The 26,709-nt window shown below is 38.5% G+C and overlaps 1 protein-coding gene and 1 long non-coding RNA gene across 4 annotated transcripts in view; one reads left to right on the forward strand and one right to left on the reverse strand.

The window, feature by feature from the left end:
• Nucleotides 1-26,709, reverse strand: part of ZNF609 (zinc finger protein 609) — a 210,248-nt gene that overhangs the window by 64,313 nt on the left and 119,226 nt on the right. The gene's annotated exons all lie outside the window — the stretch shown is intronic.
• LOC132669015 (uncharacterized) lies at nt 8,760-24,890 on the forward strand. The gene is made up of 2 exons (XR_009605932.1): nt 8,760-8,927; nt 24,667-24,890. It is a non-coding gene; the product is annotated as an uncharacterized LOC132669015 (long non-coding RNA).

Raw genomic sequence — 26,709 nt, forward strand, 5'->3', positions numbered from 1 at the left:
GAGTTTGAGCCCTGCGTCAGGCTCTGTGCTGACAGCTCAGAGCCTGGAGCCTGCTTCGGATTCTGTGTCTCCCTCTCTCTGCCCCTCCCTGTCTTACACTGCCTCTCTCTCTCAAATATAAACATTAAAAAATTTTTTTTAAAGTGAAAGATTTAACATGTATTAATTAACTTATTTTAAACAACTAATGATTTCAAAATGACAAAAGTGACACATAAGAACAGATTAGTAGTGGCCAGAAGGAAGGGTTGGTGGCACGTAGAAGAGAGTTGAGTATGGCTAGGAAGGATAACACAAAGGATTCTTATAGTGATGGAGATGTTCTGTATTTTGTGTGGTAAATACCCAAGCTTACACATAATAAAATCGCATTGAACTTAATACACACACACACACACACACACACACACAGAAAAATATACAAGTGAACACATGTAAAATGGGGAAATCTTAACAAGATAGGGAGATTGCATTAATGTCAATATTCCTGTTGTGATATTGTACAATAGCTCTGCAAGGTGTTACCAATGGGGGAAACTAGGTAAAGGCTACATGAGATCTCTCTGCATTATTTATTACAACTATTAATTATCTCAAAACAAAAAGATTAACAAAAAATTGCAGATCCCAAAGAACTCTGATATGGAATATATCTATTGATAGATGTACGAATATATATAACATTTTAAATAAAAATAGCTGTAATTTTTCAAAAGAAAGGGATAAAAAGAGCAGTGGCATTGATTTACATTTTGCAAATCTCTTCAATGGCTGGTTTAAGAGAAGACAGCTAGATTCTCATGCCTGTTTTTGCATTCAATCTGCTGATAAAATGTGTTGAACTACATAAAGAAAACTGGCCTCACAAAGATTTCATATATGTATCCTTTTCAGATCATTGTGGCTGTTCTTTGATATGACACCAAAACTGTACAAATGATAGTTCTTAAAGGTTAGTGGCAATGTGGAATCTGAAACTATATTGTTGAACCTTTTGTACTCTGTTACATTATAATCCACTGGTCTGTCTAGTACTTTAAATGCTTCTCTTACCCATGCATGATTTTTAACATCATATATTAGTCATTTGGAAAATATTGGTTCAATGAGTTATACAGCTCTTTCAAACACTGACACATTCTATTAATATAAAGAAGTCATATTTGTTGATACTGCCTCTGAGCTCATCAGAAAACCTTTTAAGTATTGGCAGGCTGTCAAACGGATGGGGGGCAGATACAAATTTTGCAAAATTATAATGTTTGCTGGAAAGCTCATATTTTATCATTAATAACAAAGAGTGTCAATTGTCTTCCTTGGAGTCAACAGGCTTATTTCACTTATTTTTAAGAAAATGTCTGCTAAATACCCAACTCTGAATACCTGTACTGTCAGTTGTTCTTTCAGGTAAAAACGACATTCCACACACACACACACACACACACACACACACACACACACACAAAACCAGGCTAGGTCAGCTTGCAACTCAGTTGCAATTGCTTTACATGTACTTTCCATTTTGTCACATAGAATACAAAAGGACATGGGCACTTTGGTGGCTGTTGAGTCGGTCTGTTGAGTGTCCGACTTTGGCTCAGGTCATGATCTCATGGTTCATGGATTCAAGCCCCACGTAAGGCTCTGTGATGACAGCTCAGAGCCTATAGCTTGCCTGGGATTCTGTGTCTCCCTCTCTCTGCCCCTCCCGTGCTTGCACTCTGTCTCTCTCTCCTTCAAAAATAAACACTAGGGGCGCCTGGGTGGCGCAGTCGGTTAAGCGTCCGACTTCAGCCAGGTCACGATCTCGCGGTCCGTGAGTTCGAGCCCCGCGTCAGGCTCTGGGCTGATGGCTCGGAGCCTGGAGCCTGTTTCCGATTCTGTGTCTCCCTCTCTCTCTGCCTCCCCCGTTCATGCTCTGTCTCTCTCTGTCCCAAAAATAAGTAAAAAAAAAAAAAAAAAAAAGTTGAAAAAAAAAATAAACACTAAAAAAAAAAACCAACAAAAAAACCCCAAAAGGACATGTACTCAAAAGGTGAGATACAATTAATATACAATACATATAGTTTTTTTTTTAACGTTTGTATATTTTTGAGAGAAAGAGACAGCAGGTGTGCAAGCAGGTGAGGGGCAGACAGAAAAGGAGACAGAGAATCCCAAGGAGGCTCCACTCTGTCAGTGCAAAGCCTAATACGGGGCTTGATCTCACAAACCGTGAGATCATGACCTGAGCTGAAATCAAGAGTTGGATGCCTAGTGGGGGCCTGGGTGGCTCAGTCAGATGTCAGTCAGTCAGACATCGAGTATCCGACTCTCGATTTTGGCTCTGGTCATAATCTCACTGTTTGTGAGATTGAGCCCCATGTCGGGCTCTGTCTGACACACTGAGATCCCCTCTCCATCTCTCTGCCCCTCCCTTGCTCATGCTATCTCTCTCTTTCAAATTTCATTTAGCACAATGCTCTGAAGGTCCCATTCATGTTGTCACAAATGACAAGATTTCCCCCTACTGTTTTTTAATGGCTGATTTTTTTGTTTTTTTAAGTATAGTTGACCCATGAAAATAGCAAGATTTAATTACTTTTTGTGGCTGAGTAACATTCCATTGTATATACCTATACCCCATGTCTTCTTTATCCATTCCTCCACTGATGGACTCTTACATTGTTGTTTCCATATCTTGACCACTGTAAAAAATGTTGCAATAAACATGGGGGTACATACATCTTTTAGTGATTTTGTTTTCTTCAGATAAATACTTAGAAGTGAAATCGCTGGATCACGTAGTAGTTCTATTTTTATTGTTTTGAGAAACCTCCATACTGTTTTGCATAGTGGCTCCACCAATTTACTTCTTTCCCATCAGCAGTGAACTTCTTCCCACTTTCTAACCAGTATCTGTTATTCCTTGTTGTTTTGGTAATAGCTATTTTAATAGGTGTGAAGTAATATCTCATTGTGGCTTTGATTTGTATTTCCCTGATGATTAATGACGTTGAACATCTTTTTATATACCTTTGCCCTTTTGTACGTCTTTGGGAAAATGTCTATTCAGATCTTCTGCCTAGTTTTTCAACTTTTTTTTTTTTTTTTTTTCTGTTGAGTGGCATGAGTTCTTCATATATTTTGGGTATAAACCCCCTATCAGATATATATGCTTTGCAAATATTTTCTCCCATTCGGCAGATTGTCTTTCATTTTGTTGATGGTTTCCTTTGCTGTGCGTGCAGAAGCTTTATGTTTTGATGTAGTCCCATTTGTTTATTTTTCTTTTTGTTGCTTTTGCTTCTGGTGTCAAATTAAAAAAATCGTTGCCAAGACTATGTCAAGGAGCTTACCATGTATGTTATCATCTAGGAGTTTTATGGCTTCAGGTTTTACATTCAAGTCTTTAATCCATTCGGGGTTAATTTTTATGTATGTTGTAAGATGGTGGTCAAGTTTCATTCCTTTACATGTGGCTGTCCAGTTTTCCCAATACTGTTTAATGAAGAGACTGTCCTTTCTCTACTGCATATTCTTGACTCCTTTGTCATATATTAATTGCCTGTATATGCTTGGGTTTATTTCTGAGCTCTCTATTCTGTTCAACTGATCTAATGTTTCTATGCCAATACTATTCTGTTTTAATTACTGTAGCTCTGTAATAGAATTTAAAATCAGGGAGAATGAGGGGCACCTGAGTGGCTTGGTCAGTTAAGCATATGACTTTGGCTCAGGTCATGATCTGATGGTTTGTGAGTTCAAGCTCCGCACTGGGCTATTTGCTGACAGCTTGGAGCTTGGAGTTGGCTTCATATTCTGTGTCTCCCTCTCTCTCTGCTTCTCCCCTGCTCACACCATCTCTCTCTCTCTCTGTCTCCTTCTCTCTCTCAAAAATAAAAATAAACATTAAAAAATTAAAAAAAAATCAGAGAGCGGGATGCCTCCAGCTTTGTTCTTATTTCTCAAGATCGTTCTGGCTGTTTGGGGTCTTTTGTGGTTCCATACAAATTTTATTATTCTAATTCTGTGAAAAATGCCATTGGAATTTTGACAGTGATTGCACTGAATCTGTAGACTGCACTGGGTAGTATGGACATTTTAATGATCCTGATTCTTCCAATCTATGAACATGAAATACCTTTCCATTTATGTTGTCTTTAATTTCTTTCATTAATGTCTTGTGGTTTTCAATATACAAGTCTCTCGTCTCCTCTGTTAAATTTAGCCCTAATTCATTCTTTTTGATCCAACTGTAAATGGAATTTTCTTAAATTTCTTTCTGATATTTTGTTATTAGTGTATAGAAATGCAATACGTTTTTGTACTGATTTTGTACCCTGCAACTTCAGTGAATTCATTTATTAGTTCCAATAGTTGAAAAAAAATTTTTTTTAATGTTTATTTTTGACAGAGAGAGAGAGAGAGAGTGAGCGAGCATGAATGGGGAGGGGCAGAGAGAGAGGGAGACACAGAATCTGAAATAGGCTCCAGGCTCTGAGCTGTCAGCACAGAGCCCGACGTGGGGTTCGAACTCACAGACAGTGAGATCATGACCTGAGCTGAAGTCAGACGCTCAACTGACTGGCCACCCAGGCGCCCCTCCAATAGTTTTTTTAATGGAGTCTTTGGGGTCTTCTATAGATATCATGTCATTTGTAAATAGAGACAGTTTTACTTCCTCCTTTCCAATGTGTATGTCTTTTATTTCTTTTTTTTTTTTTTTACATAATTGCTCTGGCTAGGGTATCCTATACCATGTTGAATAAAGAGGCAACAGTGGGCAACCTTGTCTTGTTCCTGATCTTAGGGGAAAAGCTGAAAGCTTTTCACCACTGAGTAAGATGTTAGTTCTGAGCTTGGCATACATTTATTATGTTGAGGTATGTTCCCTCTACACACACTTTGTTGAGAGTTTTTGTCATGAGTGGATGTTGAATTTTGTCAAATGCTTTTTCTGCATCTACTGAGATGATCATATAATTTTTACCCTTCTTTTTGTTAATGTGTTGTGTAACACTGACTGATTTGCAGATGCTGAAATATTTTTGCATTCCTGGAATAAATCCCACTTGATATGGTGTATTATACTTTTGAACTGAATTTGGTTTGCTAATATTTAAACATTTTTTTTAAATGTTTACTTATTTTTGAAAGAGAGAGAGAGACAGAGACGGAGACAGAAAGTGAGGGGTAGGGGCAGACAGAGAAAGAAACACAGAATCTGAAGGAGGCTCCAGGCTCTGAGCTGTTAGCACAGAGCCCGATGTGGGGCTAGAACTCATGGACTGTGAGATATTGACCTGAGCTGAAGTACAACGCTCAACCAACTGAGCCACCCAGGTACCCCGGGGTTTGCTAATATTTTGTTGATAATTTTTGTACGTGTGTTCATCAAGGATAATGGCTCATAATTTTCTTTTCTTGGAGCATCCTTGTCTATTTTGGTGTCAAGGTAATGCTGGCCTCATAAAATGAGTTTGAAAGAGTTCCCTCCTCTTCTATATATAGTTAAAGTAGTGGATTAATCATATATAAAGCTAGTGTAAAGGCTAAATAATGAAAGTAGGAAAAGTAACTATGATTACAATAATGAGTAATAATAATTAGTAGGGATACACAATAATTAGTAGGGATACACAAGATAAAAAGATGTGAAATATGACATCAATAACAAAACCTGGGTAAGGGGAAAATAAAAATATTAAGCATTAGAATGGAATCAAACTTAAGTTGTTATCAACTATAATAGGCTGTTATAGGTTGTTATATGTAGAACTCATGGTAGCATCTAAACAAAACCTGTAGTAAGCACACAAAAGAGAAAGAGAAAGCAATATAAGCACACTACTAAACAAAGTCATCAAACGACAAAGGAAAGAGCAACAGAAATGAATAGAGAGGAACTACAGTTAGAGCCACAAAACAATTAACAAAATGGCAATATGTATCTATCAATAATTACTGTATTTTAAATTATATTCATTCATTCATTCAATTTAAAATGTTTTTTTATTTATTACACATGAGCTGGGGAGGGGCAGAGAGAGAGGGAGAGAGAGAATTCCAAGAAGACCCTACACTGTTAGCATAAAGCCTGACTTGGAGCTCGATCTCATCAACCGTGAGATCATGAGATCATGACCTGAGTCAAAATCAAGAGTTGGATGCTTAACCAACTGAGCCACACAGGCACCCCTATTTATTTTTTTAATTGAAGTATAGTTGACATACAATGGTATTACTTATAAAGTATCAATAATTACTTTAAATGTAAGGAGACTAAACTTTCCAATCAAGAGAAACGGAGCAGCTGGGGCACCTGGGTGGCTTAGTTGGTTGAGTGTCTGATTTTGGCTCAGGTCATGATCTCATGGTTTGTGAGTTCAAGCCCCGCATGGGGCTCTGTGCTGACAGCTCAGAGCCTGGAGCCTGCTTCAGATTCTGTCTCCCTCTCTCTCTGCTTCATTCACTGCTTGTTCTCTCCCTCTCAAAAGCAAATAAACATTAAAAAGAAAAAAAAAAAAAAAGAAAGAAACAGAGCAGCTGAATGGATGAAAAAACAAGACCCATCTATATGCTACCTATAAGGATATCCACTTTAGATGTAAGAACACACAGAGATTTAAAGTGAAGGGTTGAAAAAAGAAACTATGCAAATGGAAACCAAAAGAAAGCTGGAGTGGCTATATTTATACCAGATAAAACAGACTTTTTTTTAAACATTTATTCAACTTTCAGAGACAGAGCACTGGGTGGCTCAGTCGGTTAAGCTTCCGACTTCGGGTCAGGTCATGATCTTGCGGTTCGGTTAGTGAATTCAAGCCCCAGGAGTTCGAGCTGAACCGACAGCTTAGAGCCTGGAGCCTGCTTCAGATTCTGTGTCTGCTTCTCTCTCTGCCCCTACCCCACTCACGCCCTGTCTCTCAAAAATAAACATTAAAAAAAAAATTTTTTTTTAAAGTCGCATACTCTTCCAGCTGAGCCAGCCAGGCACCCCAAGAAATAAAAGTCTTATAACAACTAGAAACTAGAAAGTAGAAGGAATTAGAAAAAGAAGAACAAATGAAGTTCAAAGTTAGTTGAAGGGAGGATATAACAAAGATTAGAGCAGAAATAAATGAAATAAAGACTCAAAAGACAGTAAAGAGGACCTATGAAATGAAGAGGTGGTTCTTTGAAAAGATAAGCAAAACTGACAAGACTTTAGCTAGACTCATGGGGCGGGGGCGTGGTAGAGAAAGAACTCAGATAAAATCAGAAATGCAAGAGGACATGTTACAACTGACATCACAGAAATACAAAAGGTCATAAGACATCACTAGGAGTAATTATATGCCAATAAATTGGATGACCTAAATTCCTAGAAACATACAACTTATCAAGATTCAACCATGATGAAGTAAAAAGTACAAACTAATTACTACTAAGGAGATTGAATCAATAATCAAAAACCTCCAGATGAATAAAAGTTCAGGATCATATAGCTTCAATGGTGACTTCTACCAAACATTCAAAGGAGATTAATATCAATCCTTCTCAAACTTTTCCAAAATTTTTATCTTTTTTTTTTAAACATTTATTTATTTTTGAGAGAGAGAGAGAGCACGCAAGCAAGGGAGGGGCAGAGAGAAAGGGCAACAGAGGATCTAAAGTGGGCTCCATGTTGACAAAGAGAGCCTGATGCACAGCTCGAACTCGCAAATGGTGAGATCATGACCTGAGCCAAAGTCGGACGCTTAACCGACTGAGTTACCCAGGTGCCCCACCCCCCCCCACACCCAATTTTTATCTTTTACTGTGAGGTCATAGCAGTGAAGAATGTGAGGGCTATTAGTACAATCTGGTGCCACTTATCTGATTTGTGCCAAGATACTAGCCATTTTACCCACCGCTGCTTTTGCATTATCAGTGCAAATGTCAACAGAGAGAAAAGCGCAAATAATGTCTTACTATTATTATGAAAATAGTTCTGATCTAGGAGAACCTCTGAGAAACTCTCACACATATCTAGGGGTCTGAGAATCACATTTTGAGAACGAATCATCATGTTCTGGGATTGAAGAAGTCATCAGCTTCTCCAGAACCATAGGCCCATATGATCCCTGAAGCTTCTGTTAACAAGGAAGTTGAGGGAGATTGCCTATTCAGTGGGCAAACAAGAGCGTCTTCCACAACAGGGCCGTTTGGAAGTAACGGTGGAGGAAAAAGAGACACGAGCCAGGGAAAATTATTAGCAGGAGGTGAGTAGGAAAGACTGCTCTTAGGATCAAGGATTTTGTAAGTAAGGGATGCTTACAAGTTAGGTAATAATAAATTTCAGCAGTTGGGCAATGAGTGTTTTAAGCATTTGGGAGAATGAAGAACTCACTTAATGGTTTAGTAAATGGACAAATGAATGACGATCATTACTGATAAAACTGACCTTACCATTGTGGGAAGAGGGAAAATCAGTCTCTCTAGCACCTATTTGTTTTCAAATTGCCACGGATAAGACCTCTCTGAAAATATAGCTTAGTAGTTCAGAAGTTAAACATACCATCGTTTAAAAGAAATTTTCAAATGGTTCCTCAATTAACCAGGAACCATCATTTCTTACAGAAGTCTTCCTTGTCCATGCTATTTCAACTAAAGGTATTACAGAGATAAACTTCAAAGTGGTACAAAGGGTATTGTGCAGTACAGATTAACTCCTGATTATGGACACGTTAGCACTGTTGAACCAAGCAGGAAATGGCCATCTGCTAAGATAGGCTTCATTGCCCAAGTGTCTCCTGGGTAATTTCGTGTCCTAGAAGGTCACAGAATGCCAATGATTTGGTATAACAATGGGTAATTCTGATGAGACATCATTCGTTCTATAGAAAGCACCATAAGCAGCAAAGCTGATTTGGGTTCCTAGAGAGCCTGTGTATACTATACTATAGCACCTCACTTTCTATCAGGTATGTGTTCCCAAAAGAATGTGCACAGAAAAATCATAGCACAGTGTGGAAGAATTTTAAAGATCATCGAACTAACCACTCAAGGGTGAAATATTTCCCATTGGGGTAGTCATAAAAACCTCATTGGAACTCCATCCCTACCTACCTATATGGGTGGAGAAAATAGCTCCATACTTTACTGAGGTGGTTTAAAAGATTAAATTCTTCTTTAATAGGTTAAGGACCTAGCAATGTACCTACAGTATTTTGGCAATCTTGAACGATACCCATTATTAGTTATTCTAATAGTCAAGTCACTCTTGGAAGCTCATACTGAAATTAACATTCATGAAAACTCTCTAGATCCGGGTGCTTGGGTGGCTTGGCTTAGTTGGTTAAGTGTCTGACTCTTGATCTCTGCTCGGGTCATGATCTCATGGTTTTTGAGTTTGAGCTCAAATTGGGCTCTGAGCAGACAGTGCCAAGACTGCTTGGGATTCTCTCTCTCCCTCTCTCTGCTCCTCCCCTGCTCACATGCTATCTCTCTCAAAATAAATTAGAAAATTAACAACAACAGCAACAACAAACAACTCTCTAGATCTTTTCTACTCAAACTGAAAAGATTCTCTTTCATCCCTGACTCCCAGTTTCCTTTCCAAGAAGCAACCAACATAATGCATATGTATTTGCTTGCTTATATGTACCTTTATTCTTTTTAGGCAAATGACAGTGTACTATATATACACGGTTTTATACCTTATTTGTTCATGTAACAAAAATGTAGATAATGATTTAAAATTTTAAATGCTCATCTTCCTACAAGACATACTGGTTGATATCTCAGCTCTATTATTTAATAGCTGGGTGGTCACAGACACATTATGCAATCTTTCTGATTCTACTTCATTCTGTAAAATAAAAACATAACGAGTACCTATATTTCATAGGGCCACTGTAGCAATTAACTGAATATAAAGTGCTTAGTATACAATGCCCAAAACACAGCAAAAGTTCAATAAATATTAGCTGCTGCTGCTGATAGTAATAATAACAATACCTTGTTAATTTAATTCCGCCTTTCAGTCTCTTATAACATTGTCAATCTCTCAGACATTCAGAACTTATGCTCTCCATTTGTAGTGGTTCGTGATAGTACAATTTTGGCTTTTCATCATGCTTTCCCTTCCTTCTTCTTCTGGTAGAGGAATTTCTCTTTCCTGGGAAAAACCCGGAACAACCAAATTCCAGTACAGGAGTGGGCCCAACTCTACACAAAATACATGAAATAGGTTCTTCAAAGGCCATAGAGATTCTTCTTCTGATCTCTTAGGCTGGAAGGACTAATTAAAATTGGGGCTGCTAATAACCATTCTTCCAAATAGATGACAAAGACTTGACTAAGAATAAAGCCAATTCAGGGGAAAGGAGAATAGGGAAAGGAGCAAAGACAGAATCCTGATGACATTATTTGAGCTCCTGCTGGAAACTAATCAACTCTATTTGTGGGAACATATAAATTCCTTGTTTGCTTAAACTAGCTTGAGCAAGGTATCCATCACAACTGAAAAAGTCCAGATCACTATATACTACCCAAAGATTTATATGCCTAGTTTATATTAAGTCAGGGAAGTTATGCAAAAAATGTTGAATAAAAGTAGCCCAAAGGCAGAGTCTTGTGGTGCACCACCTCCACCTAGCTGACAAACATCTAGTAATCAATACTCTTTAAATATAGCCCTTTAGTCAGCTATAAAGTCACCCAGCTGTATCGTCATCCAATTCACATTTCATCAACACGTCATCAAGAATATCATGAAAGGCTTTTTCAAATACCCAGAAGAAATCCAGGCATTCCAATCTACCTACCCAACAATTGTACTGGGAACACAGAGAGAGAAAGAAAGTTTATAGTACCTTGGTTAAGGACTTAAATGGTTTCTAATAAGCAAAAGTTTTCTGGATTCCCTTCTTCATTCAGAAATATCAAATACTTAACATGGTATAAGCACTGTATTATGGCAAGTGATAAATCTAATATGATCCCTGTCCCTAGATCTGGTGGGGTAAACAAATGTGAACAAGTAATTAAATCAATGCCATTAAGGATGCAAAAAGTTAATACCATTGTTGGTGGGACAGAATTAGGAAACAAATTAAATTCTGGATATGAGTTTTAAGTAGGCAGTTAGATATGCAGGACTGGAACTGAGAAGAAAGTTCAGGACAGTAGTTAATAGAGGCCATGAGCTTGCTTGGGTGAGAGAGCCCAAGCATAGAGGATAGATAGGAAAAAAAAAGAAGGCTCGAGAGAGAAAATAAGGAGTATCATCATTTAAAGGATTAAATCCAGGAAGAAAAGACCACAAAGAACCTGAAAATTATAATAATCATGATGACAGAGGTAAACTTTACTTCTTGCTACATGTGTGCCACGTACTTTTCAAAGCATTTTATACGTATTCCTCAAAACCATCTGCTGTAGTAATTAAAGTAGTAATATAGTAACTTTTATTTATTTTTATTTAACAAATCATCCTCAGGCTTTTTTTTTTTTAATATTTATTTTGAGAGAGAGAGAAAGATCACATGCATGCGCGTGCACACACACAGTGGAGGGGGAGATAGAGAAGGAGAGAGAATCCCAACCAGGCTCCACTCTGTCAGTGCAGAGCCAGACGTGTGGGGTTAAGCATCTGACTCTTGATTTCAGCTGAGGTCATGATCTCACGGTTCATGGGTTCAAGCCCCATGCAGAGCTCCATGTTCACAGTGTGGAACCTGCTTGGGATTCTCTCCCTCTCCCTCTCTCTGCTTCTCCCCTGCTCATGCACATGTACTCTCTCTTTCTCTCTCAAAATAAATAAACCTAAAAAAAGTTAAAAATTAAAAAAATTAAAATTTATTTTTATTTAAGTATAATTAACATAAAGTGTTATATTAGTTTCAGATGTACAATATAGTGATTCAGTAATTCTCTATATTACTCAGTGCTCATCATGATAAGTGTACTCTTAATCCCCTTCACCTATTTTACCCATTCCCCCACCACCTCTCCTCTAGCAACCACCAATTTGTTCTCTGTATTTAAGAGTCTGTTTTTTTGCCTTTTTCTTTATTTTGTTTCTTAAATTCCACACGAGTGAACATATATGGTATTTTCTTTCTCTGACTTATTTAGTGTAACATCCTCTAGGTCTATTTTTATTGTCACAAATGGCAAGATTTCATGGCTGAGTACTATTCCATTGTAGATATGTATGTCACTTCTTTATCCATTCAGTTCTCAGTGGACACATGGATTGCTTCTATATCTTGGCTATTGTAAATAACGCTGCACTAAACATATGGGTGCATATATGTCTTTGAATTCAAGTGTTTTCATTTTCCCCATAAATACCCAGTAGTAGGATTACTGGATTATATAGTAATTATATTAAAAAAATTTTTTTATTACATTTCTTTATTTTTGAGACGCAGAGATACACAGAGTGCAAGTCGGAAAGGGGCAGAGAGAGAGGGAGACAAAGAATATGAAGTAGGCTCCAGGCTCTGAGCTGTCAGCACAGAGCCCGATGTGGGGATCGAACACATGAACTGTGAGATCATGACCTGAGCCATAGTCGGATGCCCAACCGAGCCACCCAGGCACCCCAATAGTAATTCTATTTTTAATTTTTTGAGGAAACTCCATACTGTTTACTACAGTGGCTGTACCAGTTTGCATTCTCACCAAAAATGCATGAGGGTTTTTTTTTTTTCCCCTACATCCTCACTAACATCTGTTGTTTCTTGTGTTTTTAATTTTAGCCATTCTGACAGGTGTAAAGTATTATCTCATTGTGGTTTTAATAACATCTACTTTTAATTTTAATTTTTTAATGTTTATTATTTATTTTTTGAGAGAGAGACAGAGCGCATGCGCAGGTGAGGGGCAGAGAGAGAGGGAGACACAGAATTCGAAATAGGCTCCAGGCTCTGAGCTGTCAGCACAAGCTGGACGCAGGGCTCGGACTCACAAATGGCAAGATCATGACCTGAACCGAAGTCGAACGCTTAACCGACTGAGCCACCCAGGTGCCCCGGTAGTATCTTCTTTCAAAGATAACTATACTAAGGCTAAACAGGTTAGGTTTGGCCAAGGTGATACAGCTACTAAGTGATAAAACTGGGATTCAAACTTGGGCAAGTTGGCTCCAGAACCTATGCAGTAATAAAGAAGTGAGAATCAAAACCGAATGGTGTCACTAAAAGTCAAGGGAAAAAGGAGAATGAGCTATTGTCAAACAATCTTAGCAAGAAGTTGAAATTGCAGGAAAGGGTAAGGCACAGAAGTTAAACTGACTGTGCTGGGTAAAGAAAAGCACGAAGTGGTGAAGGGAAGATAATTAGAATTTATTACGAGTCTACTGTGTGCCAGGAGTTCTACATATGTTATCTCATTAAATCTCCTAATATCCCTATGAAGTAGATGGTAGTTTTGTTTGATAGAAAATAAACAGAGCCCTGGGAAGGTTAATTGATTTGTCTGTAATTACTCAGTTATTAAGTGGCAGGGCCAGGATTTTAACCAAGGTATGTCTGACTCTGAAACGTAAACTCTTCCCCTTTATATCATGTTACTCCAGAAAAGCTTAGGCATGATCAGGAAGGAGAGTGCAAGTAGCTCACACTATCTATTTACATTTTGCTCTAGGATTTTGCTAAAGATCAATGTAAGTTTAAGGATCCATAATTCTGAAAACTTGGACATTTGCCTGTCCAGTGTTCTCCTTCTGGTTCTCTCCCATTTGCCAGGATTCCCTAGACCACAGGATCTCTGACTCCACATGCAAACTTTTTCAATATTTTCCAATATGATTAATTTGATTTAGATACCTGAACTCCATCAAAACTCAAGATGTTTATCAAAGAGGAAAGAGGGTACTTGCTATTTTGTAGTCCTCTGGTAAAGCAAACTTATCTTTTGTAAGAAGAACAAAAGTTGTTCAAGAGCTTTAATCTATTTTTGGATCTGGGTTTGCACGTTAGTTTTGGTAAATCCTTAGTTTCATATTTTGATTTTTGCTTAAAGTTGCATAATACGGTTCTGTTTTCAGTATAAATATCCTCTGAAGTGGGACTGAAACATCTGTCACAAAACAGTCAAGCCTTGCTAAACTATATTTCATTTTTTAACAACTACTCCTTTAGCTCAGTTCTTCTAAAAATGACCAACAAACCCCCAAATACTAAATACCAACACTATATGAAATTTAGAATTTTGTATAACATATTTAACATATGGGGCTCACAAAATCCTATAGAAATTGAGTGGCACAATTCATCTTTCAAGGGACTGAAGGTTTCTTAAATACCATAACTTAGAAAGACATCATGATATTCTGATATTGGAAAGAATCTGCTCTTAAAAAATCTCTTTAACCGAGGTAGTGCATTAGGCAAACCCAACAATGTAAGAGTAACTATATTCTAGTTAATAGGTTTTTAATGCTTTTACTACTAAACATGGTCCTTATTCTAATACAAATCCATTCAACAAAGTAATAAAATGGCAAATCACACAACTTTATAAGGCTCAGAAAAACAGATGCCTTATTTGTAGAATCAATACAAAGTTTATGTCCTTGCTTGCAAAACTTCATTTTAGATTGGAGGACAAACTGGTAAAAAAGTACAATAAGGATGAACAACGGGCTTCAAGTACTGGCCTAGGGAGTGACTGCCAGAAGGGACAGAGAAGACTTCATACGTGAGTGGGCTAAAGCACAAGGAGGAGTTTCCCAAGTAAAGAACAAAGTGTACTCCAAGGAACAACCCATTCATTCAAAGGTGCACAGGCAGTAACAAACACTGTATATTTAAAGAATTCCAAGTTGTTTGATTTGGCTGGAATAAAGAGAACAGGGAGAGTGAGATTGGGATTTATCTTTCCAGGTATTAAGAAACTACTAAGGAATTAAAGAAAGGGAATCATGTCATTAGATTTCTATATTTAAAGGTAAAACTAACTCAAGGGGGTAGACTAAAAGAGATTGAAAAGGAGGGATCCTAGCTTGATGCCTGTTACAATAAACCCAGTAAAAAAGAAGGAAGGGGATGACAGGAAGGATTCAAAAGACACTCAGGATATATGTATAAGGAACTTAACTTCATGAGGTAACAGACATGCAGGTAAATCAGTAAAGGAGTCAGGTACGATCAGAATTTCAGACTGAGGAGGGGTGTTTGGGTGGCTTAGTCAATTGAGCATCCTACTCTTGATTTGGGCTCAGGTCATGATCCCAGGGTAATAGGATAGAGCCCCACATCAGGCTCCACACTGAGCACGGAGACTGCTTAGGATTCTCTCTCTCTCTCCCTCCTCCCTCTTCCCTTCTCCTCTGCTCATGCTCACTCGCTCTCTCTCTCTCAAATAAAATTAAAAAAAAAAAAAAAAAAGAGAATTTCAGATTCAGATAGTTGGGAAATGATTCATTCCACACATATTTACTGAGCACCTAATACATGCCAGGCACTATTCTAAGTGCTGGAGATATGCTATAAACCAAACAGACTAAAATGCCAGGCTGTGCGGCTTAAATTCAGTTGGATGGTATCCCATACCTGAAAAAGAAAGAAAAAAGGGGAGAAACAAACAGGTTTTAGTTTTGGAGAGAGGCTGAAGAAAGATGAATTAGTTTTTTTGGTTTTAATATTATTTTTTAATGTTTACTTTTGAGAGAGAGCATGAACGGGGGAGAGGGACAGAGAAAGAGAGGAAGACAGGATCTGAAGCAGGCTGTGCACTGTCCACGCAGAGCCCTATGTGGGGCTCCAACTCACGAACCATGAGATCATGACCTGAGCTGGAATCGGGCACTTAAATGAACCACCCAGGCACCCCTCTTGTTTTTTTTTTTTTTTTTAACTTTGATCAGTTGCCAGTACTCTATGAAAAGAAAACTAGAAGTATATTAGAAGTAGGAAGGTCGTCAATGCATCATCTAAGGGAACATCAGAATAATATATAAATACAAATTAAAACACAATATAATTTTCCAATTTCAGACTGGCAAAGATGAGTAAGTTGAACAAATATCCAAGCTGGCAAGAGTATGGAAAAAAAAAACAGGCATTCTGTTGTAGTTGGTAGAAACATAAATTGGCAGAAACTCTGTAGAGGGTACTTTGGCAATATGTATCAAAATGTAAATTGCACATGCTCATTTGGCCCCCAAATTATATTTCTATAGTTTATATAAAGAAGATAACAGGACAGGTACACAAAGATGTATGACATACAGTTTGTTTCAACGTCGTTTTTAACAGCCAAACAAAAAAAGCCCAGAAACAATGTAAATGTTCATCATAGCATAGATCTCAGTCATCAAGGAGATATCCACAGCATATTTTTGAGTGAACAGAAGGTTACAACACAGCATGTACTAGATTAGCCTATTAATGTTAAATTGATGTCTACATTAAGTATATATGATTCTTATACGGTATGCAGATCAGAAATTAGAAATGGAAATTGAGATCTGGAAGGATGCTCTTGAAGTCACTCTGGATAATAAGAATCTGGATGATTTTTAGTTTCTTATATTTTTCAGTATTTCATTTTTCATTTTATTGAGAATTTATAGTTTTTAAAAAGTTATTTTTATTTTAAAGGAAAAGGAAGAGATGATTACATATGTGAAGGTTTAGGTTTATTATAAGAAAAGGGGGTGAGGCTGATGAAGAAATGGACAGGTAGGGGAAAAGAGCAGCAACGGTGCGGCATGTGAGTAGAAGGGGGAGGCAGACAGGTAAGGATATTAAGTCAGTACCTCCACTGCACTGGCCCCACACAGCTGAGTGGCTCCTAAGAGCTGGGGAAACAGGCCATTCTACACAAACATCTCCACGACCTTCATAGGCAAATATTCACAACCTAGCAACTACCCGTATTCATTTAATTCTAGCTGTTGAGAACCAAGTGGCATATTTCGTGCATGTGCAAATATGCAGACTCTTTATTGAGAAATAAACAACAATTCCAACCCCCTCTCTGTGGCAACCAGAATCCTACCTGGAACAGGGCCAGAAAAAGCCATGTCTCCAGCACTTCTGAGAAAACTGTGGCTGCTGTTTATCAAATTAAAATGCAAAGCAGCGCACTCCAGTGTCACTGGGAACTGTCAGAAAGGGATTATGGTTCCCAACCCAAGGATGCAGGTCAGCTAAACAATACCCATCTCCTTGTGCTGAGAAGGAGGGAGAAGGAGAAAGATTAGGCCTGTTTCCAAATAGCAGTCCCGCCTGCTTGTTACCGTGGTAACCTCCTTTCCCAGAGCTGTTCTCATTTGTCTCTCTCTGCCTGACCTTCATGTTGTTCTGACAGTAACTGAGGAGGAAAAGGTGCCTGCCTGCCAGCTCAGCACTCAAGTTGAGGGCACTGAGCAAGAAAAAGAGGCACTCAAAGTCTCTCTCATTCTAGACTCTAAACGGTGACCTTAGAGCGATTAGAGTCCTGAAAGAGATTTCTGGTAGCCCCTGTCATTCCATCCTTCCCTCCCTTGCTCTCGGGGCCACCTCACTTCTCTGATATACCCTTTCAGTGTGAGGAATCCGAGTCAGAGTCAAGTGGGTAGGTGAGAAGTCACAGAGAAAAGAAAAAACAAGGCATGACAGGCTGAAGAATAGAGGTAATAAACTATTAACTCAAAAATGCCTGAGACAATTATCAGTACAATGGTTAAGTGCAGCCTTTAGTTTCCTCTCTCTTCAGGATTCATTGCCGTATGTTCAGTCAGTGGAGGTGTGAGGGCAATTAAGGTACTCCCACAGGGCTAGGGGAAGAGCCCAAACACTCAGTGCTTTCTATTGTTTTTCTTCAAGCCACAGATACATACAATTCACTCATTTAACAAACAATTATTGAGTCCCCTCTATGTGCATGTTCTGTGCTAGACACTCGGCATGGAATGGTAAAAGAAAAGAAACTGATAAATACAAAGGAATTAGAAACCTACTAAGGAATAGACAGGGAAAGTGATAAGAGAACAAAGTGATCTATCTAGGGTAGTCAGGGATGGAATCACCAAAGAGGTTGGATTTAAGCAGAGACCTGAAAGATGAGAAGATATGGAGAGCCTGGGGATAAGCAATGCAGGCAGAGGAAACAGCACATGCAAACCCCTAAGGCAGGAAAAAGCTTGGCGTATGTTTGAGGTCCATGTTTCATTTCATATTACCAGATACACCCATAGAAAAATGTTTCAATCTGATGATTCTAGAAGCTTAGGAGGCCCAGAGAATGGGCACCATTAGAATAGCTAGTCAGATACATCCACTAGGTCCACAGAGGAGTTTTGAAGATATCAATCATGAAATACTATGGTCTATGGACAAAACTCTTATGCAACAGTTTAGAACAATAACTACTACAATACTGGAGTCACTTCTCTACCACCAGTAGTCACAGTCACTCCAAAAGACACATTGTATAAGAGTGGGGCTGATTTTCATTAGTTTATCTTAAATGGCATCCCAAACCTACCCCAAGCCCATCAAAGACTTTAACCTAAGCCTAATTAAACTGATTTATATTGGAGTAATGAGCTTATAAAGCAGGTGGCAGGGACAGGTTTTAGTTCCAGTTTCTATCATTTAGCTGTATAGCTTTAGGCAAGTCAGTTCACTTCTCCAAACTTCAACCTTATGAAATAAAGGAGTTGGATTTTATTATCTTTAAGGAGATGGTATGAGGGCTTTCTCAGTTCCAAGTGGCAGAAAAGCATAGCCTAACTGGCTTAAAAAAAAAGGGGGGGGGGGTGGAATTTAGTAGCTCTCAGATAACTAAAAAAGTCCAAATTATGCATCGCCTGATACAGGGGCTCCAATGATGTCATGGAGGCCTAGTTTTCTATCCCTCCCTCTCTTGGTACTGCTTTCTCTGGTCCATCTTCATTTTTAGAAATGCTTTCCTCTGGAGTAATATGGTAGCTACAACAGTTCAAGCTCTTAGCTCCCAGCCCAGCAGAAAGATGTGTTCTCTTCTAACCACTATAACAAAAATCCTGATATTCAGTCTGGTTGGACCAGATTCTATACAAGAGCCAATGTCCCTGAAAATCTTTATAATTTTTAAATTTTGTAAATTCTTTGCATTTTCAGGTTTTAATTTTAAAAACAATAGTGTACACATAGTTTTTGTATGCCTAGCATCATCTTTCCTATAGAAAACTACTCCCCTCCCAAGCCTCTTACTAACAGACAATCACAGTGTCTCTCTAGTCGCCTTGCTCTGGAGTGGGTTCAGCATCAATTTTTTTTTAAACCAAGCTATTGATAGACTATTTCATTTTTTTTTTTTTTTAGAAACTAAAGCCATGCTTAATATGCCTATTCACGATATAAAACCCTTTGAACCTCTCCTGCTCTTGAAAGTATTAAATTTTTGCATCTTCCTCAAATAAAATACTTATTGTAAGATAATCAAGGAGTTATACTATAAAAGTATTATTATGGCCAGGCAACAACATACCCAATTATACTACAGGAATAAATTATGGTCAGATCATCAGAACATTCTGGATTACTCATAAATATGGGAATTTTTCTGAAGATCAACTGGAATTTTCAGACTGGAAAAGGCTGTATTATTAGGATTTCACTATCACGAACATTTTTGTATCAATAGCTATTAATTTAAAACATAATTTTCAATGTCCGAATAGAATTCCTCTGAACAAATAAACCACAATTTGTCCAACCAATCCCCTACAGGTGAATATTTAGGTTTTCCCAATTTTCATTTGTTTAAACAAGGCTGAGAAGAATATCTTTTTTTTTTTTTTTTCCTTTTAAGTAGGCTTCACACCCACTGTGGAGCCCAATGCGAGGCCCAAACTCACAGTCCTGAAATTGAGACCAGAGCTGTGCTGAGATCAAGAGTTAGATGCATGGGGTGCCTTGGGTGGCTCAGTCAGTTAAGCGACTGGCTTTGGCTCAAGTAATGATCTCACAGTTCGTGATTTCAAGCCCCACATCAGGCTCTGTGCTGACAGCTCAGAGTCTGGAGCCTGCTTCAGATTCTGTGTCTTCCTCTCTCTCTGTCCCTCCTCTACACTCTCTCTCTCAAAAAAAAAATAACAAACATAAAAAAAAAAAAAAAAGTTGGATGCTTAATTACTGAGCCACCTGAGTGCCCTGAGAAGAGTATCTTTAAAAAATTTTTTTAAAATGTTTGTTTAGGGGCGCCTGGGTGGCGCAGTCGGTTAAGCCTCCGACTTCAGCCAGGTCACGATCTCGCGGTCCGTGAGTTCGAGCCCCGCGTCAGGCTCTGGGCCGATGGCTCGGAGCCTGGAGCCTGTTTCCGATTCTGTGTCTCCCTCTCTCTCTGCCCCTCCCCCGTTCATGCTCTGTCTCTCTCTGTCCCAAAAATAAATAAAAAACGTTGAAAAAAAAAAATAAAATAAAATGTTTGTTTATTTTTGAGAGAGAGACAGACAGACAGACAGACAGAGCATGAGTGGGGGAGGGCAGAGAGAGAGGGAGACACAGAATCTGAAGCAGGCTCTAGGCTCTGACCTGTCAGCACAGAGGCTGATGTGGAACTCAAACTCATGAAGTGTGAGATTATGACATGAGCTGAAGTTGGATGCTTAATTGACTGAGCCACCCAGGTGCCCCAAGAAAAATATCTTAATACATAAGTCTCTTGCACCTGTTTCACTATTTTCACAGGGCTAAAGTCTTACATACAAGAGTATTGAGTAAAAGGGTATGTATATTTTAAGGCTTTTGTAACACACTATTCCAACAACTTTCAGGCAGGTTAAAAAAAAAAAAGGCTTTAGTATTGCCTATATTTCCAGGATAACTTATTTACCCTTCCCAGGACCTTTTTAGGTATTATTAAGAATGTAATGTTCAAAGTATTCTACTTTCAATTTATTTTGTCTTTATCCCTAAAGGATAAACATCCCTAAAGGATGATAACATTTTCTGTTTGTTTTTAATGTCTCCCTAACTATAACCCTGTAAATTGACATTTACAGCCTTTGCTCTCAAGGAGGTCTACACTAATTTCTGGATTCCTTTACTGGGTTACAAATGACTACTCAAAACCTAGAGATATAAAATATATAATGTACGACATACAACATACAATATGCACTATTTATGGGGGTTTATTTCATGCCCTACCACTCCCATATGCATGACATTATTTTTTTTAATATTCTTTTTTTTTTTAATGTTAATTTTTAGTTTTGAGAGAGCAAAGCAGAGGAGGGGCAGACAGAGAGGGAGGGAGACACAAAATCCAAAGCAGGCTCCAGGCTCTGAGCTGACAGCACAGACCCCAAGGCAGGGCTTGAACTCATGGACTGTGAGATTATGACCTGAGCTGAAGTCGGACGCTTAACTGACTGAGCCACCCAGGTGCCCCTAAAGGCTAGGTTTCTAAGAGCACAGGTTGGGATTGAGATTTCTAATCAGCAAGTAGCTGGCAGACAGTAGAGATTTAGTAAGTGCATAAATTAAATGGGGCCATGTACAGTATGTGTTTTTTCTTCTCCAACTTCTCCAGGCAGTTCTTTGATTTTCTAGTCAACCTGAATGTTTTAGTCTTTACCATAACCAGTATGGTCAACCATACATCCCACATTTAATTTTTTACCAGCACCTATCAGTCTCAGTTTTCATTGTGAATTCCATAAGAGCTTTTCTTTAAAAAAAAAAATTTTTTTTTTTAAAATGTTTATTTATTTATTTTTGAGAGAGAGAGACAGAATGCAAGCAGGGGAGGGGCAGAGAGAGAGGGAGACACAGAATCCAAAGCAGGCTCCAGGTTTTGAGCTGTCAGTACAGAGCCTGACACAGTGCTAAAACTCACGAACCATGAGATCATGACCTGGGCCAAAGCTGGGTGCTTAACCAAGTGAGCCACCCAGGCACTCCACATTAACAGCTTTCTAAAAGAAGTTTTTCCTGACACATATATTTTTTAATTTTTTTTAAGTTTATTTATTTTGAGAGAGCACGTGTGCACATGAGCTAAGGAGAGACAAAGAGAGAGGGAAAGAGGGAGAGAAAGAATCCCAAGCAGGCTCTGCACTGTCAGTACTGCCTGATATGGGGCTCAAACTTATGAACCTTGAGATCATGACCTGAATCAAAATCAAGAGTCGGACAACAGACTGAGCCACCCAGCACCCCTGAGAAATCTTTTTAATCAACAAAACTCTTAAATTTCTGGGTCTGTTTCTAATATGTAAAATTTCGTCACCATTTATAATTTTAACCTTGTAGAAAAAAAAATCTCATATAAAAGAATATCCCTGAAAATGTCTACAGATGTGGACTATCTTAGGAAGTAGAGGGGGATTTTTGTTTAAGAATGGATAAGGGAAGAAAGACTGCTTCAAACAGAAGGAAAGGGTGGAAACAAGTAGGAGAAGGTGCCTGGGTGGCTCAGTTGGTTAAGTGTCCTGTCTGACTTCGGCTCAGGTCATGATCTCATGGTTTGTGGGTTTGAGCCGCACATTGGGCTCTGTGCTGACCACTCAGAGCCCGGAGCCTGCTTCGGATTCTGTGTCTTCCTTTCTCTCTACCCCTTTCCTGCTCATGCTCTGTCTCTCTCAAAAAATAATAAAAAATATTTAAACATTTTAAATAAGTAGGAGATAAATAGTTAAGGGGCACCTGGGTGGCTCAGTCGGTTAAGTGTCCAACTTCAGTCGGGTTATGATGCTGCCATCCATGAATTCAAGCCCTGCGTTGGGCTCTGTGCTGACAGCTCAGGGCCTGGAGCCTGCTTCAGATTCTGTGTCTCCCTCTCTCTCTGCCCCTCCCCAGCTAGTGCTCTGTATCTCTCTCTCTCTCTCAAAATAAACAAACATTGAGGTACCTGGGTGGCTCAGTCGGTTAAGCGTTCGACTTCACCTCAGGTCATGATCTCGTGGTTCATGAGTTCAAGCCCCACGTCAGGCTCTGTGCTGATGGCTCAGAGCCTGGAGCCTGTTTCAGATTCTGTGTCTCCCTCTCTCTCTGACCCTCCCCTGTTCATGCTCTGTCTCTCTCTGTCTCAAAAATAAATAAACGTTAAAAAAAATTAAAAAAAAATAAACAAACATTTAAAAAAATAATTAACAGAAATGGACTTTGAAGATAACTAACCTGGGTTCAAACAGATCCTCCACTATTGGCTACTGCAACTTTAGGCAAGTCATTTAACTTCTTCAAGCCCCAGCCTTCCCATTAGTAAAATAGAAATCACACTAGTACACATCTCACAGAATTACTGTGAGAATTAAATGAAATATTATACAAAAGCATTTAGCACTATTTCCTGGCACAGAACCTGATAAATGTTAAATGCTGCTGCTGCAGTTTCTGTTTTTATTAAACAGGCCCTAGGGATATTCCAAATGGGCTTCATCCACCGACCTTTACCTCAGAACAAAGATTAGAAAGTTTACAAGCCAGACAGCAGCTTTTTTCAGGCTAAAAGCGGGCCAAGAGTTGGTTACTAAATCATTGATTTAAAAAATCAAATGAATTTTCTCCTTTTTACCTTTTCAAGTCCATCCTTATGTCAGGTTGGAACATGTGCACATAAGGTGAGTGCACCTTCCATAATTCTTTTATGACTCTACAACTGGGCTCCATAACAAGAGTTAAAATGCAACTTGCTAGTGCTCATCTATGCAAGTCAGGAAAAACCCAGGAGATAAAGTCCCCAAATGACATTCTGATGTGTAGTTAAACCACTTGCTTTATATATGGGTAGCTGAAACATTATCCTTCTTGCACTATTAAGTCTGAGAAAGAAGTTTCCATTATCTCCAGTAGTCTGTACATCCTTCCCCTTCTTGTAGAACAAATTGCAGAACCCACCAGCATAGTTTCCCCAAGTAGATAAAACTGGTCAGCAGGTGACAAGTTGGTAATAATCCTGTAATTCTCTAAGGAGTTAGAAAGAAAAGCATTTAATCTCTACTTCAATGAGGCATTTAGCTAATCACTGGCCTGAGAAGGAACGTTTGGAAAAACAAATGGGTGGGACAGCTTCTAATAAGGGAAAATGTCCATGGCACAAGCGCTTTAGCAGTCTTTAAAAAGATCAGGGAGTTCTCCCTCAATCTGTTCCTCTTCTGCCCTCTAGAACAAGCCAACCTTCGTTCTGCAAAGAAAGCTATCCTGGCTCCTATTACTCAGTTGTCTAGCACCCTCAAGATTTCTAGACATTAGCTGCAGTCACTTAAGCTCTCTTGGCCTCAGTTTCCTCATGAGATTAATAAATGCTAGGTCTTTAGTCTCTCTCTAAATCCCAATCTTGCCTAAATCCAAACTGGCATGAATGTCTGAGGGCAGCTATCCTTAACAGCACTGTTATTAACTTGAGCTTTATTACAAGGGTATTAATCAAAATGAAAACCTCTACATTCAGACAGGCATTTGCAGCACAAAAATTAAACTTGCCAACCAGGAATCTCTTCAAAATGATCTGAATGAGATAAAGGCAGCAGCTGAAACATAATGACTCTGGACTGACATTATTACACTTAGGGTCCAAGCATGACAGGTGTTAGAAGAGGTTCTTTCGAGCTCCACAAAGATAGGTGTATTTTAAATAAAATACATAGTGAAAGAGGTCAGATGTATTTATCCCTCAGGCAATGAGATATCTTCTTTCAATCTAGGAAATATTAAAATGGCCTACACTGAAATGTTTTTCACATCTCTAGTGTTTCAGAGCCTAGTATTCTTTCCTTTCTCTTCCTTACAGGTTTTGCTCAGGTTGCTAGAAGAGATTCTATGGATTTCTAGCCTCAAAGCAGGATTGACCTGAGTAAAAGATTAGACAGCAGGTGCACACATGCAAGAACTACAAGAAACTCAACAAACCAAATTACAACTGTCAAAAGGAGGAAGAGACCAATACAGAGGAGAGATATTACTTTAGTATCTCTAACAAGTACATGTGGCAGAAATACATGATTTTCAACTTCATTGTTCTCCTCATGTCCTCAAATCAATATTCAACTAATTCTACCAGTCTAAAGAGAAACTCCTAGTAAAAGTTCACTGTGTGCATCATTCTGTACATAACACCAGGAGGCCCAAAGCAAATCTTAACGTTCTCCCACAAACTAAGGTTTTACCTAATAGTAAATCAGAGAATTTTTCTCAACTTCTTTAGAAAAAACAAAGTCACATTCTATGTTCTTATTTCATAATACACAGTATTTCAAGCCATGTGGCAAAGGACCAAGTCATTTCATTACCATCCTATTAAGACTAGACTTTCCATTCCGAGGGAAAGTATAATCACATATATTTAGAAGGATATTATCTCTGTACACGGTCTTTGTTTCATAGCGCTCAGGAAGTGATACTTTGTACTTTTTTTTTTTAATGTTTATTTTTGAAGTGGGAGAGGGGCAAACAGTGGAAGGCAGAGGATTTGAAGTGGGCTCTGTGCTCACAGCAGAGAGCCTAATGTGGAGCTCAAACTCACAAACCACAAGATCATGACATGAGCTGCAGATGGACGCTTACCTTGTCCTTTATAAACCCTGGGGTAAGGCCTCAGAAATTTTAAATTCCCAGCCCCGTATTTCTTTTCAGGGTTATTTCTCTTAAAAAATAAGAGAATGAAAAGACAGATTTTGGTACACAGCATACTGATAGATGTTCACACTGTCCTTAATCCCCTGTTGGCCATATTTAAGATGGTATTATGCACCAACCATACTGGCAAAAATTTTAAGTTGACAATAACAAGTACCAATTAAACAAAGCAGATGAAAGGAAAAACTACTGGTATAACCACTTTCATAAATTAGCCTTACTTGGTGAAGTAGAAGATGTACACACCCTACTGTCTAAAAACTCCACTCCTAGGTTTGCACCCTAGAGATACCTTTGTACATGTACATCAGGAGACATAACAACAATGTTTAGAGCAGCAATTTGTGTTGCAAAAAATGCTGGAAAGAATCCAAATGTCCACCAGTAGACTGACAATACATATTTTCCTATATTCATAAAGTGGAACACTAAACACAGTGAAAATAAATTACACTGCACATATCAACATAAACAAGGGAAAAAAGGCATGACATAATGATTCCATTTATTTTTTAAAAAATATTTGTTTTTTTATTAAATTTTTTTTTATGTTTTTATTTATTAGAGAGAGACAGAACGAGTGGGAGAGGGGCAGAGAGAGGTAGACACAAATCTGAAGCAGGCTCCAGGCTCTGAGCTGTCAGCACATAGCCCGACATGGGGCTCAAACTCACAAGCTGTGAGATCATGACTTGAGCTGAAGTTGGAAGCTCAACCGACTGAGCCAACCAGGCGCCACTAAAAAATATATTACTTTTAAGTTGATCTCTACACCTAGCATGGGGCTCAAACTTACAATTCCAAGATCAAGAGTTGCATGCTCCTCCAACTGAGCTAGCTAGGCGCCCCCATAGTGATTCCATTGAAATTAAGAACAAAATCAGGAAAAACTAAGAAAAGATTGCTTGCTGACACAGATAAATGGGGAAAAAATATAGAGATAAATGGGTAAATGATTAAAAATATCAAATAGTGGGAGGTAAAGAGGGAGGAGCAGGTAACTCTCATTAGGAAAGGGTCACCACACAGGAGGTTCTAAACTTGAAATGTTGTTAATGCTTTAAGGGGGGTAAAAGGTATGGGTGTTCTTTTTATTGTTTTTTTCAAAACAGTTTAAAACTAAGAGAAAGAAACAAATCATATCCAGAGATAAAATATTCCTTATCATCTAGTGCCTACACAGTGCTACAATGAGGAA

The sequence above is a fragment of the Panthera onca genome, chromosome B3 (assembly GCF_046562875.1).
Source record: "Panthera onca isolate mPanOnc1 chromosome B3, mPanOnc1 haplotype 2, whole genome shotgun sequence".
Classification (NCBI taxonomy): Eukaryota; Metazoa; Chordata; class Mammalia; order Carnivora; family Felidae; genus Panthera; species Panthera onca.